The following is a 16,647-nucleotide window of genomic DNA, read 5'->3' as shown; positions in this document are numbered from 1 at the left end:
CAATCAGTAGTGCCACTGTCATTAATACTCACATGAACACTAGCATTAAAACTACCAGTTGTACTCTCACTAATATTAACATGAAGACACTGATATTAGTATTAGTTGCTGCCCGTGACATCACACCGCTCTCTGTGACAAATGCGAGACACTTAAACGCGTGCAGTGATGGAGCGCCTGTCGCCTTGGTTACCATTCTTATGATTTATAAACACTGGAAAAATGCATTTAAACTGTTACTTACATACATTTATGAACTTGAAATATCATTTTCTAGCTCTAGGATACAGTTACCTAAATAATAATATGAATAATCGTTATTTAATTTCGGATTGAACATTATTAACCCTATCTATCTATGAATTGGCTTCATTACTCTGCTCTCCTCCTTACTGATAGCTGATGTGTGGTGAGTGCTCTGGCGCACTATGGCTGCCGTCGCATCATCCAGGTGGATGCTGCACATTGGTGGTGGTGGAGGGGAGTCCCCATTACTGTAAAGCGCTTTGAGTGGAGTATCCAGAAAAGCACTATATAAGTGTAAGCAATTATTATTATTATTAACCCTAAACGCACTATGGTAATTGGTCGATACAGTCATTATTGTCCTGGCCAAATTTCCCATTGGCCCTTACCAATCATGGCCTCCTAATAATCCCCCCTCTATGAACTGGCTACATTACTCTGCTCTCCTCCCCACTGATAGCTGATGTGTGGTGAGCGCTCTGGCGCACTATGGCTGCCGTCGCATCATCCAGGTGGATGCTGCACATTGGTGGTGGTGGAGGGGAGTCCCCATTACCTGTAAAGCGCTTTGAGTGGAGTGTCCAGAAAGCGCTATATAAGTGTAAGCAATTATTATTATTTATTAACTGTTTTTTAGATATTTAAACAGGATCAAGAAAAGAATCAGTACTCACCAATCGGTGAAGTTAATCGATTTTTCTACGGTTCTTCAGTTGAAATAATTGGTTGTCGATAGATAAGTGATCAATAACTCTTCTCCGTGCACTCCGTGCGCCTCCCGCGCTCTTTCTCTCTCTGATCCCGGTGCTCTGGCTGGAGTCTGTGACGTCACAGCGCTTATTCTGACAGAACATAGCGCGTCTCTGCTGCTTTTGTGTGTCTTTTTCAGGAATGCCAGAGGTACTCGAAATGTTGCAAAAAGAAAAGCGTCTTTTTCGTTTTGTAAAAAAGTGAGTGCTGATTTTTATTTTAAACAGGAAATGCATGCATGTTGAAACACTAAATTCTATAAATAATTGAGAAATAATAAAGCCAGGAAAACATATATGTAAAAATACAATTTGATCACATAATTTACTTCATTACCTCTGGTGGTTAAATGTTTTTTTTTCTGTTGTGTTTTTTTCTCTTGTACCTGTTTCTGATCCTCTGGTTGTAGTTATATTTGTAAATTCTATACGTTTAATAAAAAAAAGAGCGCGTCTCTGCTGGAGGAGACTCCTGTCCGGAGCCCGGAGGGCTTTTCATACAAATATAACATCTCCCCCAAAAAAAAAACGGGCTGTGAAGAGAGGCGATTTATAACAGTTGGAGGAGGAGAGCGACAAACCGAGGAATTAAATTCATTAAACAGAAAAAAAAGTTTACTTCACAGATTAATGCGTTACAAAGCGTACCCATGTGGAGCAGTAGAGAACGAGCACGAGTCCCTGAAATAAGCGCTTTTAAGGGTTTTACACGAATCATCAGAGTATAGAACCCAGGAGGATCAGACTCATGTTCCTGGAGGTTAAAATGTGTATCCTGGTTTCATTTCCACCCAGCTCTCAGCTCTATAGGTAGTCTGATGATTTAAATTAACTGTATAACTGTTACAAGACTTCATCTAATTGTACATTTATAAGACTGTCTGTGAGACACTTGTGAGAGCAGCTGAATCCCAGGGCTGGTGTAGAATCACCAGAGCACTGCTCAGAGATACAGACTGGTCAACTGGTCACTATTGTAGTCACGACCATCGGCCCATTGGCTACTAATAAATACTAATATAATTCCACACTCACTTGTGTTATAAAACACTTAAAAAACATGTTTGGAGGGTGATATACAGTAAAGAAAGTAATACTGAAGGGCTGGAAGTCCTGGAAAGGGTTAATAGAAGCTTCTTGCTTCTGCCCTGGAACAGAGCCCACAGCTGCCAGATCAGTGATCCCTGAGCCCAGTTCACAGAGAGGAGAACCAGGAGCTCTTTTATGTCTCTAAGAGGACTGGGAGAAAGGAGAAAAGGGGGAGATGTGACCTGAGTCCAGGCTGTTCTGTCTGATATTGTTCATGTAGCAGCACTGATTGTCTGAATATCTTCTGGTTCTGGATTGTGAGGATAGAGAGCAGTACGGAGTTGAGCTTCTGTCTGAGTGTGAGTCTAAGCTGTGAATCTGACTGAGAAGAGAATAATGTTTTTTTTTATTCTGCCTCAGAATTTTTCTTCTTTGCCAAGTGGTGTTACATCCCCTTCAGATACTCTGCACAGACTGCCAGAGAGAAGAGGAGAGAGAGATGGACAGATAAGAGCACACGCAGCGAGAGAGACATACGTCTTGATTTACTTTGAAGCAAGTGTTCATTTCCCTTCTGGAACAAGTTGTTTCTGAACTTCAAGAAATTCAAACAACTTATGAAAGATAAAATACAAGTCTTGCTTATCAGGACAGAAGAAATACCGCAGGAAAATGCTAGTGATTTTTCTCCTTTTAACGAAAAGTGGAGAAAAACAACGGCAGTGCATTTCCGTTGGCTTGATTTAGCTTAATACAAGTATTCACTTCCTTTTCTGTAGATTACAGCCTGCGAAAGATGAAATAAAATTATTGGTTATTCATGGTCAGTGCAGGAGAAATACTGCTGGCTGGCAGGAAAATGTCAGTATTTTATTTTAACTACAAATGTGTGAATGGCAAAAAGCAATGGGAGTGTATTTCTGTGCAGTTGTTAAACAAAGGACTGGTGATTCAAACCCACTCAGGGACGTGCTTCAGATTGTTCCGCTGTAACCATAATCTCTGCTTAAACTTGATGGGATTTCTTTGCAAACCCTCTTGAAATTTGCATTTTACTCGTGTGGAACTACAAGTAAACAATTAATGTCCAAGAGAACCATTTTCACGTGTGGAATTTTATCTTCAACTGGCTGTCAGGAGAATTCATTTATACACCCGTTGTATCCTTAGCAAAAATATTTTAAAATTAAAACACAGATTTGTTGGAGAACTTGACAATCATTATTAAATGAGTATTATACAAATGTGCGTTGGTATTTTGTATATGTACCTTAATTGTAATAAATATAAACATAATTGCTTCGATATGGATGTTCATTTGAAGGATTTGAGGAAACTATCAAGGATCTCAGAACAACCAAAGATACATTTGGGCATCTGCTATTGGTAAAGATTAACGAATACAGTAAGTGTGAAGCTTGCACACACACGAGAGAAAAAAATCAGTTTTAATTCACTTCATTAAACTGACGGTGTGTATAGCAGAGGATGGTTTCGATCCATCGACCTCTGGGTTATGGGCCCAGCACGCTTCCGCGGCGCCACTCTGCTGACAGCTGTCATAGCGTGATTCAACACAACTGCTCTATCCTTGCTTTCTAAAAGTGCGCCCGAGATGAAAAGTCTAAACGGTAAACGCAGACGTCACTTTGAGCACTTTGTCTTTTATAGTACAAATATCACACGCTGCACTACATGGGCGTGTCTTCAAGATCGTTGTGAACCAAAGTTTCTGCTTTCCGAGGCAACTGATTCTTTCGTCGTTAATTCCCAAATCTTCAATGAGAATCAGTGAAACGAAAACCAAACACATGTACACACTCGTGTCGTAGCGTGAAAGAAAAATTATGGAAGCATTTGAGAAATAACAAGAGTAGTCTGAACAGCTCCAACCTATCAACTGTTCTACAGTGATCGCTCCCTCTACACCCGCTTTATAACACTGAAAATGACGCAGGAAGCCCAGCAAAGTTCTAAAACCAGCGGTTGAAAAGCGTCTAGATACATAAAATGACAATTTCTAAAAAGTAAAATCTTCATCTTTTAAATATTGTCATCCATATATTTTCGTTTTTCTCTTTTTTACATAACACGGTTTCGAGAAATAGACTGTCTTGTAATGAAAGCTGCATTAGAAAATGTGTATCTAAATTAAAACCGGGAATATGTCTTTTGCGTTATTCAGCTTTCTTAGCGCTTGGGTCTCGATTCAGATATTGCAATGAAAGCAACAGGGGAGTACGTTTTCCTTTTCTAAATCAAAGGTGATCTGCTCACAAGGATGTATAAAAACTTCAGCGTTTACTTTTTGAAGACCGCAAATTGTCGAAACACTGTTGCTTCATAAGCTAATAAGTAACGTTTCTGAGCACGCATTGTATTACTAATGTTATTATTAATAACAAAAAAGCTTAAATTCACATAATGGAATTTGGATGGCTCAAAGTAGTCTATTCCTTGTACAACTTTACTTGCCCGCTGAGTAGAGTTTTAAGCAACGGCAGCAGAAGTAGCAGTAATAGCAACAGCGTAGAGTGTCACAATACACTCTATGAAAGAATTGCGGCTTCAGATCGTTTTGTTCTGTTGAAGCTGCCTACAGGCTCTGAACTGTTGACATTGGGTGTGATCTTCTTTTTTCAGGTTTCATGAAATTCTTCACATATTTGAAATATTTCATTCGGGTTCGCCCAATACACGGTGCAAATCGTACCTGCAGCAGAATGCTGTGGCACATGAAGCCGTTTTGTTTCTCGGTTGTAAGGATTGAGGAGCGTACTACAAATCGAGCAAGCGAAAAGAAAATTAAACAGGAGTCACTTTTTGGATTGCTAACCATTGTGCTCTGCTCGTCTAGGGTCAAATCCCATCCTTGTCATGGTTAAGGCCTGAGACGTGTGTGTTTTTTCTAAACGGTGGTTGCATTTGTTTCCTCTTTTACTCTTGTACTGGAGCAGTAATATTTCTAGCGGTGGAAGAACATGGTATCACAGGCTGACAGCAGGAACACGTGGCCACAAGCTGCAGTACATTGGTTTTGGAACAGCAATAACTTTCCTGTGGAGACAGGTGCGCCGGTATTAATACAGCTCTTTCGAGCGGAAAGAGTAACAAGAACTGACTTAAACTTACCAGTTATGTTCAATAGCTAAAAACACAAAACCAACCTCTTCAGTGGTTGAATCTTAATTACAGAAGCCAATGCTGCCATCAAGGAAAAAAAATAAAACCCTGAGTTATGTAGTTTTGAGACTAAATATCTGACTTTCAGTTTGAAGCGGTACAATGGATTCCAGGTCACATTCGTTCTTAATTCATATATATAAGTGTGATAATGGTTAAAACTGTGTTTACATGAGGAACAAACGGTAACCTTTTCATTCCGAGAAGAAAGTCAGTCTGTATGCATTTCTCAGCGTGCACATTATCAGAAACACTAAACCCACAGTGCAAGCAAACCTTTCGATAGTCTGTACCCAGTGGGCAAAAGACGTATAATATACGTCTATTAAACGCATACCTTAGACGTCTAAATGTGGTCTACAATTCGTCTAGAATGAAATTCTAATATACGTCTAAAGTTATACGTCAATTATACGTCTATGTTTAGACGTTCATTATACATAAATGGTTGGAGTTCTATTATACGGATAAATTTAGAGGACTATTATACATATATGGTTGGAGTTCCGGATAACTTTACAGGACTATTATACGGATAACTTTAGAGGTCTATTATACGTATATGGTTAGAGGTCTATTATACGGATAACTTTAGACGTCTATTATACGTATATGGTTAGAGGTCTATTATACGTATATGGTTAGAGGTCTATTATACGGATAACTTTAGACGTCTATTATACGTATATGGTTAGAGGTCTATTATACGGATAACTTTAGAGGTCTATTATACGTATATGGGTAGAGGTCTATTATACATCAAAGATAGGTTTTATAGGTGTAGAAACAAGTAAACCAAGCCAATGATTTGGTTTAGAAATTTATTCTGAAAATACACATTCACACCTGAAAAATTAAATTATACATTGTATGCAATCAATCAACAATCAACATATGGGCAATAATCATAAAAAAAACACAACTAGTCTTAAACTTCAACTACAAATTCTGGTAACATCAATATACAGTATAGTAATGACAAACACAAACTAATTACATTAACACACTATCTAACTCAAAACCACATTTTGATTCAAATATAAATTTTAAAATGTACAACTTATATATTTCCAAAAAAAACAAATATTACAATGGAAGTTAAGACGATTTTTGTCCACCATTTGCAAACCCTGTCTAATTGTCCTAACAGGACCAGAAACCTATTATTTTCAGTGTCCAGATCTCCTGGCCCCCTGCCTTGCATATGCATTCTTCAAGTAACGCATTGCGTGCTCCTTTATATCTTTTTCTTTCGATGTAGGGTGGGACTTCAGCACTGCAGCTAGGAGAAAATTATATAATATTACTACTCAAATAAATGATGGTTAATATCTTCTTGAGTATAATCTAAAAAATGAACCATTAAGGTTTACTAAGCTCAAAGCTGAAATAAACGGATAAAATTAGAGAAACGGCAAAACGATTTTGTGTAATCTTCCCCTTCACACTATTTTTATGTGCCATTTTTTGCTTATTAACATACTATTTTAATCAAAATAATATTAAGTAAGATCTGTATGTATTCAGATAGTATTATTATTATTATTATTTATACTTACTCGTCAAAAGAGGATTGCTGAGATATTTGCGGATATACTTCTACGTTTGAAAAACGTGTCCAAAATGGCGACCAACGAATACTAGCAATGCATTGTAGTATATAACCGGAAAATATGCTGGGTTAGATATTTTCTCAACGTATGCGTTTATTAATGTTGTCGATATTATGGTTGAAATTTAACATTGATAATACATCGCGGCTATGTGCCCCCTGCTATGTGCTGATGTGCAATTTTAACGCATACAGTTAGTAAGGATCGGTCACTGTTATTATATACAGTATAATGACATTATGGAAAAGGATTGGGAACAGGCCTGGCGTCACGGGGGGAGGAGTGTCGTCCCTTCAGTTTTGGGCAAAAGGATTTACTTAACTTAACTTGTGCCCTAAAAAAATAATTGTACTTTGTCAATGGTCAGACAACACTAAATGACACTAACAGTCACTCGGACTGTTTGATGGGCAGGAGGGCTATCCGTCCAGGAACTGCACATATCAGTGTCGTTATTGAGTGTCAACATCACGATCCTGTTTGCTCAGTTGGACCGATTCCTTGCAGTAGTTTATCATTATACTTAAAATCGTTATATAACTAGGACTAGTTATAGCAGTCTGTGCTTTCTGTTGGTTTTACAACATTTTTTTCTTAACGATTCAGAACGTCCATGTAGCTGCAAAAATGAACGCTTATGGTACTTTTCGCTCCAGGCAATACAAACCGTGAGAGTGACGAAAAATGTGAAACTGAACTTCATCGCAAATACCAGATTGCTAGTCGTCTTCTATCATGAAGCACTAACCAATGGCATAGCTGCGAGATTTCATTTGGGTAGCTGCACCGTACAGCTCCGTTTCAACCGAAATATCACCCCCCCTCAGAATTTCAGACGCCCCCCTACAGATTTTCCCCCGGGCACCGCGCACTGATCGGGGGACGGGGTGTCCAGGAAATGGTATCAACTTTTCCCAAGAAAATAAAAATAGAAACTCTATAGGCACTCAAACATTTTACTGTTTTTTTCAGGCAGGTGGCAAGACCCCCTCCGCAAAACCCATGTATGCCAAGCTGTGGGCATTGATTCGTCGAATATACGTATATATACGTCGCCTCGACGTATAATCAACGTCGAATTGCAACCGTAAAATCGACGACATGAATAAACGCATATATAACGTCAAAAACACATCTAACACAGTGCCTGAGGCTTTTTACTGTATGTATCGTGTGTGCCGCAACTAGGAGTATACGGCACTGTGCACAGTGTACGAAGTAAATTATTTTCGCAGTAATTAATTTACACGTGTATAATAAATATAGTAAATATAATAAATTAATTACTGCGAAAATAATTTACTTCGTACACTGTGCAGAGTGCCGTATACTCCTAGTTGCGGCACACACGATACATACTGTACAGTAAAAAGCCTCAGGCACTGTGTTAGATGTGTTTTCGACGTTATATATGCGTTTATTCATGTCGTCGATTTTACGGTTGCAATTCGACGTTGATTATACGTCGAGGCGACGTATATATACGTATAGCCGTAATTTCGCCGTAAATATACGTATATTCGACGAATCAATGCCCACTGGGTAGGTACTGCCATTGCAAATGTAACAGGTTGTTCATACACACACATGATATCGTTGCTATCTCTCAATTAGGAGATAATTTTGTATTTCTTAATTAGGAGAATTCTGGATTTTTTTCCTTGGTGGCAACAATGCACTTCCGCAATAAATCATAGACTCTGCTTTCAAAATAGCTGCACCAGACACTTGGACACAGATAAACATAGGGATTTAAAATTCAGGAATAGGAATGGTCAATTGCTTACAGTTGGGTTTTTTACGTTTCGTATTTAGCGATTTGTATATCAATCTTTTAAGAATTCATTAAAATGCTAACAATATATAAATATATAAAATAAAAACAACAGCACCGTTAAATGCTGGGGAGACAGGTAGTTTTTTTTTTACAATCAGATGCCAATCTCTAATGCTGTGTGAGAGCTTACGTAACTTTCCTTTTCTCACATTTTCTAACGACTATTCCTAAGGTGCACCCTGTCAACTCCTAATACTTTTTAAAAGTCTGCCTGCATGTTTGATTATTGTCGTTTTATTTAGAAAAAGTTCAATATTGATCATAACTAAAGAAAATTATGATTAAGAATAAAAATGATTGTATGAGAAGCAGGAGAAATCGCTTCTCTCCTATGGAGCATGAGCTGAATCAGGAGTGAGACATTTCGTATGCTCGTGCATATGTCAACGCCTGAACTACATCGTAAAACTAAAACTAAATTAAAAACCAACATTAAGTTGTCAGAGACATTCATTTATATACAAACAAGAGACAGACAAAGTAATAATTCTACATTTACTTATCCTACACTGATCAGACTAATTGAAATGTATGAAAGCCCGTTTCCGTGCTATGGTATCTCAGAATTCCGACAGCTGGCAAGGCCTGGGTTCGAGCCAATGCAGTGAACTTGGGTGGGAGCGGCGAAGGCACAAGCCCTAGAACCCGAATCCGTTACAATAACAAAAGGACAGACAATGAAATATGGGCTATTTCGAAGTCGCAAATGTTAGATATAAAGTCAGAATTCTGAGTTTTTGAGTCGCAATTCTGAGATACCATAGCGCGTTTTTTTTTTACTCCCTGGCGGAAACGGGCTTCCATAGGTTCTCAGTGCTGCTAAGCAAAACCAATCACCGAAAAATCAGACAATTATTATCAGATCATGTCAAAAGCTGATCAGTATTTCTTTACTGGGAAGCAAAGAAATGCTTGTATTACACATTTTAATATGACATGCAATTACACATGAAAAATAGTAAAATTATTTTCATTGCGGTACATGTTGATAGAACAGCCCCCTCGATAAAGGAAAGTGTGGACGGACGTGTCGCATGTTCCGTACTCTGTCTGACAGCGAGTTTAACACACTGTCCTCGTAAATTAGAAACTAATTGAACAATAAATTAATCTGAGCAAATTTTACACGTGTGGGTGATTTAATTCTGTCTAAATTGCGTGGAACTCCTCCGCTGAGGTCGGATACACACGGGAAAGTGTTCAGGCGGCTTCACGGAGTCCCGCCTCAGACTGGAAACAGGTTATAATTAGACGCTGAGAACAATCCGGGTCTCTGTGTGTAATTGATTGTGTTGTTGAGCGGTAGTGTGACCAGGTGTGTGGTAGCAGGTCCTGCCAGTATAAAAACCTAGTCACCGCGCTCACACTTTATGCTCTCTTGCTTCAACACAGTTTGGTGGTTTACTTGTCTTACTCCTGTAGCAGTTTAGCGGGACGTCAATTTGGCGATGCGCTCGTTTCTCTTTGTGCTGTGCCTGTGCGCAGGGGCTGGGCTCCCCGCACTGATCTCCGCCGGCCGGCTGGCTGGGACTCTCGGGAATTAGCGGTCCAGGCCGACTTCCCGGCTCTCGAAGACGCAGCCCAGTCCTTAGTTAGTCATGGAAGAAAACAGAGAAGAGGTCGGAGTGGCCTCTGTAGTTCATCAACGATCCAGACAGGCAGTACTCCTCTGTTAAGCGCCGTTTGTTCACATCGATTGGATTTTTTTTGCCTTCATTCGTGCAAGTAGTAAAAGCAGACGCCCCTCTTCTGCCGTGACCCGGATTCGAACCGGAGTTGTTGCGGCCACAACGCAAAGTACTGACCACTATACGATCACGGCGAGTTACAGAGACACACACAGCTCCGACCTTTTCCGCCCCTGAATAGGATTGGTGAATTGAATAGCATTCAATTCACATCGAATATCACTGGCGAAGCTCAGCACTGGGCACGGTTTCGCACCGTTTCCGTAGTATACTGGTTATCACGTTCGCCACACAGGCGAAAGGTCCCCGGTTCAAAACAGATCGGCTTCTTTTGTCGCCACGCACACTGTTTGGGGATTCGCCTAGTTCTGTGATCGAACAGACCCACTCACCTCTTAGTGTGGCGGGATCTGCACAGTGCATGTCGCAGCGCTTCCTGCTTTCACTTCAATGCGCATCCTTATGTCGAGTCGTGTGCCGTGCAGATGCTCTGAAAGCGAGAGCAATGAAAAGGTGTATGGCGCTGTGAAAGGAAACACAGAGAAGTGAAAGCCAGTCCTTTCTCTAAGGATGTAGAAGAAGAGCAACTCCTCGTCAGGGAATTGAACCCCGGTCTCCCACGTGACAGGCAGGGATACTCGCCACTATACTAACAGGAAGACAACACTTTTTTCGACCACCTGCTGGAAGCCGACGCGTGCTGTGATTCCTTTACAGAGTAGAGATGACAACCGAGGAGCCGAGAGATCATTTCAGCATTTGGCAGCAATACAGCATTTCGAAAACACAAACGACCAACTCGGAATGACTTTCTTTTAACGCTTTTCAAAGCTATCTTTGTGCAAGACGACTGTGCCGCCTAGCAGATACAAATGGGTTGTGGCATGAAAATGCAAGCGATGTTTATTTTTTGACCGGATAGGTGCGAATGGAGAACTTCTTCTTTCGTCAGTCTCTGTGGCGCAATCGGCGAGTGCTAACTAACTGTTGTTAGCTTTAAGGTTGGTGGTTCACACCCACCCAGGGATGCCCTCCTTAATGTTGTCAATGTAAACACTGTCTCCGCTGAAGCCGAAACCTTAACTCTCTTTATATTTGCAGAAAATGCGAGTCTTTTGCTCGTGTCCAACAACAACACTTGAGACCAGGGAAGTCCAATAGTGATCAACACCGCAACTCCCCAGAAAACCATATTCACCCATGGAAAAGTATCTTTGAATGGCTGGCGGGAGATATCATTTAAAAATTAAAAGCACATTTAGCACATGACTTCGTGGCGCAACGGTAGCGCGTCTGACTCCCTATTTGAACTTTGTGTCTTCAAATCACGTTGAGATCTGCTGATGTGTTTGCAGGTGGTGCTAGTACCAAACCTAGAAATTACACCACGCAGTTGAATGTTATCTGTACACCACACAGGTAATCTGAACGAAATAACAGAGTAGTACACAACACGCAGTCAGGAGCTTATGCAGCGAATCATCTTGAACACGACAAGAGAAAAAGCACACTCCACATCCGCGAAACATCACGTCCGACTTTAGAGACAGTAACATCAGAGAACGGAAGCTTCAGACCTCGTTTTTATTACAGGTTCAAGCAAACCTGAAAGTTGGGGAGTGTTTGGTCACTTTTGTTTAAAAAAGTGTCTGAAGCCTGTAATTATAATTTGTCCTTTTTTAATTGTGGTAGAAATCCACTCCCATGTACCAAGACCTATGGTATATTCATGTTTGTTTAAATGACTAACGCTATTGGACATTAGCTGGTGTTTTTTGTAACGATTTGCTATTTCATGCAGGAAAGAAAGGAAACCAGACCCAACGTTTGCTTTCAGGTGCGGTCTATTTACATAACGGACATCTATTTCTGAGGAGCCTGATTTAAATCACACAACCCCGGTAGAAGTCGAATTGACAATCTTATAAACCGAAATCAGACGCGTTATCCATTAAACCACTAGCCCGTCACGTAACTGAATTGCACTTTGGTGAGTTCAGCGCCGCTACTAGTACACCACCACATCTACAATTTCTAAGTGAGAAACGTATTTTCTACATTTTTATCAGTTTTAAAAAATCATCACTTTTAAACAGACAAAGCGTTTATGTGTCGCTCTGAATTTCTAATTGATTTAGAATTCCAAGAAAATAGCGTTTTGTTCCACAACGGCGTTAAATTATCACGTCTTTCATTCTACGTCTCTCTTGTAGTAAAGCAGATCTTGCTAGGTGAGCATTTGCTCCGGTAAATTATGTCACTTTTCACGTTAACTCACTTCTTCTAAACACCACATTTCCTGGTGCACGTTTTCTCCATGTAAAAAAGACATTTTCTCTACATGATTTCTCTTTTTTTTCATCAAAGTGTACAGAAAGAAGAAAGAAAAGAAAAGCGTCATAAATGAACTCTGTCGCCCGTGGGAGATGTCAAGCGCAGTGGACATGAAAAGTGCCGGATAAAAGCCATGTCTGTACGTTTCTCTTAGTGTCGGGGCTCCTATTGAATGTAAAGTAGGCAACGTGCTCAGCCAGCAGACTCAGCGCTTACTGAACGCAGGTGTCTCCAAGCGGCAGTAAAGAGGCAGTAAAAGAGGAGACTTCTGCCGGCGCAGTGGCTTAGTTGGTTAAAGTACCTGTCTAGTTAACGGAAATCCTGGCTCCAAATCCCAGCAGCCCATCGCCTGTGTTGCACTAGACACCCTGTAAATCATCAAAAGCACATCGAGCTCCTTGGTATTGAAATTGCCGGATAAAAGCCATTTCACATCCTTTCTCAACTTGCTCAGCGAGCAGGCTCACCGCACACCGAACGAAGATGTGACAGAGAGGTGTGTCCAAGTGGCTTTAAAAGGGCAGCGCTTCGCCGGCACTGTGGTTTAGTTGGTTAAAGCGCCTGTCTAGTAAACAGGAGATTCTGGGTTCAAATCCCAGCGGTGTTTGTCTTCGCGCACCGTTTATTGTTATAGACAACATGCTTCTTCATTATGTTTAAATGAAGTGTTCAGTTCGTTTTTGGCACAACTTGTTTTTCAAGAAATCCACACATTGCGAAAGATAAAATGCTCATCTTTCTTATCAATGCAAAAGAATTACTGCCAGCTGGCAAGAAAATGACAACGAGTTTTTTTTTTACTTTAGCCAAAAATCTGTGAATGTAGAAAAAATACGACATGTGTAAGTTTTTATGGCACACTCAATCAGGGTGTCCTTCAGTTAATCACAACGTTGGTAGATCAAACGCACCCAGAGACACACTTCAAATTAATCCGATCTAAACATTACCTTCTCTAAATGTAATTGAGTTGCTTTCCACGTCCTTAGCCATCTTGATGTTTGCAGAGATTTTAAACTTTTGACACGAGTCAAACTACAAGTAAATAGTTGAGTTCCTAAGTCAATATCACCGGGAATGTGAATATAAATGTAAACATCAATATTTCTGCTGTCTCCTGAGAAACACAAGTATAGAGTCAAAACACAACAAATAATGCTAAAAAATTATTCAGTTAACACCCAGATGTGACAAAACACATTTAAGACTTACATCCCCTTTAAATATGTATTTCCTTAATATCAGTTCTCTTCCCTCCCCAGGATACCTGCAAATTCACTATAGCATATTAAAAGCTGTGTGTAAGTCTTACATGTGTTCTGTCACATTTGGGTGTTAAATTAATAGATGTGTTATGTTATTTAATATGATTTGACTCCACGCTTGTGTTTCTCGGGAGACAGCAGAAATATTGGGGATTTGCGGCTACAGAAAATAATGTGAACTTTACAGGCAAAAGTAAGGTTACGTTAAAGAAACAAAAATTTATTGTCACCCTTTTCAACGTGATTTTTTTTTAAGACATTTGTTCGGAATAGTATATCTTCTCGTGTCTGTGGCTGTTATCCTACAATAACGGTGGTGAAATAGCAGGAATGTGCGGAAAGAATCGGAGATAGAACAGAAGACTCATCTAATTGATAGTAAGGTTGTGTAGGACCGCACACACTTCGATGTCAGTGTTGAGTAGTATGGTTTAAAAGCTTCTTCACGAACCAGGAAGGAGTAGAAACCTAAAGTCTTCTGATCCGTAATCAGACACGTTATCCATTGTGCCATTGGCGTTTGTATTGCATTCCTATACAGCACCACATTGAGTTCACAGCCGCTACTAGTAATACATCGCACCGGTCAAAATTTTCTCAATTAGATTCATGTGTTTTGTACGTGTGTCTAATTACTACGTCTTTCATTATGTCTGGTTTAAAATAATGTATCTTAAAAACAGACAAAGGGTTTATGAGTCTCCCTGAAATTCACACACGAAGAATAAAAAAATATCGCGTTTAAAAAGAATACAGAGATGCCGGCGATAGAAAACGGAGCGTCTTAAGTGCGCGCTATCACTGAACTAAACTCCCGATCGGTAAGTTTGTCGGCGGCTTCTTAATTGTGTTAGGAAGAGCAAACAGTCCACAGTGTACATTTTAAAGGTCTAAGCAAAATAATTAGACGTGAGGATTATTCAGAACAGGAGCCTCTACTTCTTTGTATACTGAGGTTTCGGTTGAACATCAAAGTGAAAGACAAATTCGTAATTTTCACTTTTTGATTAAGGAACAAGAAAACACCATCCTTCAAAGTGGATTCAGACCAGGGACATAAGAAATGCCCGCTGTTTTTGTTTGCAGTTTTAAGATCTAGCAACTGAGCTATCGAAAGGTCGAAAAGTAAACGCTTTGTTACACGTGTATCCCAATGAAGTGTAGTGTTCCTCTTTATTTCAATCCCAGTTCGACATCAAAATACTCACTCCCATTGTCTCGTTCAGAAGAAGAAATGGACTAGGCTTCCACTGTATAAACGTCCAGAGTTCTTATAAAACGTTTGAAGGGACATCAGTGCAGGCGAAAATTGACCCTTTTTCTAGTGGGATCAGGATCATATAAAACCTTTCTTTTGGATTGAGAAGAGGATCATGGAGACACTCAAAACATCCCTGTCTTTGCTTCTTTCAAGGACGAATGGAGTATTGAGCTGCAAGCATCGGTTCAAATCAAAACTCTCTGCTACTGCAGTTGCTTGTTTGAGAGCTTCTTGAAACCTTTCAACTGAACGTTAATAGCAAGGGATATTGACGGTAATATCATACGGATTTTGGTTTTCTTTTGATCGAAAATTGTATTAAAATACAAGCCTCTTTCACATTTGTATAATACTTTCCCTTGCATCCTCAGATAAAAATTCTAAATACCACAAAGTTACAATATATGGAATAGAATTTATTTTAAAATGTATTTTAAAATTTGTATTTATTTAGAGCTATATTTAGAGCTTAGTAAAGATAACATTGTTAATATTGATGGAGTAGAAATGTAAGATGAATTGATAGCTTTTTCTGAGCTAAAAAAGTCATACAACGCCTCCTGTTACAGGTAAGGACTCATAGCAAGACATTGCTATTGCATTGCGCATTTTGCAGATACGACCAGTTTCTGCTTCTGGTGAGTGCATTTTTTCCAAGCTGAAATTAACAAGAACATTTTCAAGATGCGCCATGTCCCTAAATCGTTCATCAGGACTACTATTAATATCAGGTGAAAGCAGTACAAAGCATAAATTTGACCTATTAAGAGACTATATCTGTCAGCTACTGCTGTAAGCCATGTTCAGCCAACGCTAGAAATATTACTGCTCTACAACAGTAGCTAAAGAAAGCAAGTCCGACTTAGAAACAGATCACAAGTCGAAGACATAAAACGACAAGGATGGGATTCGAACCAACGCATGCAGAGCACAATGGATTAGCAATCCGTCGCCTTAACCACTCGGCCACCTCGTCACGTAAGCCGTCCCTGGGCATGAGTTTTCTCGGCGACCAGGCTCAGCGCACATCGACCTCAGATGTCTGAGAGCGGTGTGTCCAAGCGGCTGTATAAGAATAGGTAATAGGTTTATTCCATGCTGAAAAAAAGAAGAAAGAGAACACAACGTTTCGCCCGTGGAGCCTTCTTCAGGTGTGAGAGAGACAGGGCAGTAGGCAAAGGTAAAGTAGCGAGAGAACAAAGGTTTGAGGGTGGGTACCCACCTGTATAAGAACAGTGTTCTGCCGGCGCTGTGGCAAAGCTGGTTAAAACATCTGTTTCATAAAGAGGAGATCCTGGATCCGAATTCCAGCGGTACCTTTTTTTCCTGTCTTTTTTTACAGAACATGTAATTTGGGACACTCAAAGAGGTCTTGATTTGGTTTAATGCGTTTATTCATTTCCTTTGCAGAACAACTTGTTTTTTTTAAATCATATAGCTTG

The 16,647-nt window shown here is 39.9% G+C and overlaps 1 non-coding gene and 1 pseudogene across 1 annotated transcript; both read left to right on the top strand.

The window, feature by feature from the left end:
- LOC138242482 (zinc finger protein 271-like) overlaps window positions 1–16,647 on the top strand; it is a 372,248-nt pseudogene that overhangs the window by 72,789 nt on the left and 282,812 nt on the right.
- On the top strand, window positions 13,213–13,286 carry trnat-agu (transfer RNA threonine (anticodon AGU)). Its single transcript has one exon. It is a non-coding gene; the product is annotated as a tRNA-Thr (tRNA).

The sequence above is a fragment of the Lepisosteus oculatus genome, chromosome 14, assembly GCF_040954835.1.
Source record: "Lepisosteus oculatus isolate fLepOcu1 chromosome 14, fLepOcu1.hap2, whole genome shotgun sequence".
Taxonomy (NCBI): domain Eukaryota; kingdom Metazoa; phylum Chordata; class Actinopteri; order Semionotiformes; family Lepisosteidae; genus Lepisosteus; species Lepisosteus oculatus.
This window is presented reverse-complemented; position numbering and strand designations above follow the sequence as displayed.